The sequence below is a fragment of the Entamoeba invadens genome, assembly GCF_000330505.1.
Source record: "Entamoeba invadens IP1 unplaced genomic scaffold scaff_1105074726065, whole genome shotgun sequence".
Lineage (NCBI taxonomy): Eukaryota > Evosea > Mastigamoebida > Endamoebidae > Entamoeba > Entamoeba invadens.
The window spans coordinates 7,489-8,094 of NW_004440199.1; positions in this window are offsets into that span (position 1 = coordinate 7,489).

Here is a 606-nt window from a genome sequence, read left to right on the forward strand (position 1 = left end):
GCATACGATTGCCTTGAATTGTCATATTCTAATTGATATTTTAGATTATCAAATTCTTGCTTTAAATATTGTTTGTTTTTTCTATTTTTAATTATCGTATTTCTTTTCAAAAATGACCCGAAAACTATTTTTATAGCGTTGTAAAACCAGCACTTTAAATCTTTATATGCAATGTTTTGACTTTTTAGGGTTTAACATCGTATTCAACACACACAACTTGTTTTTTTGTTTTTTCAAGAAAATAAAATGCACCAATACTAAATTAGAATTGTGTAGACTTTTTTCGATTAAAAATAATCGATACAACACTATTGTGTCTCTTTTTTTCATCAGTATTCAGTCGTTTTATTATATTTATTTAAATTAAAAATACATTTGTATATTTTAAGTCAACAAATGGTATTTGTTTTTATTTAATTATATTAAAATATCAATATTAATGTTATTAATGTTATGGTAGTTTTAATAGGGTGGTATATTTAATTGATTTTTCAAAAAATTGACAAAGCAATTTTTTATTATTTTATTTTTGTCTTTTTATTTATAATTGTATATTAAATAAATTATAATTATAATTATATTTTATTTTTTACTTAATTCAAAAGT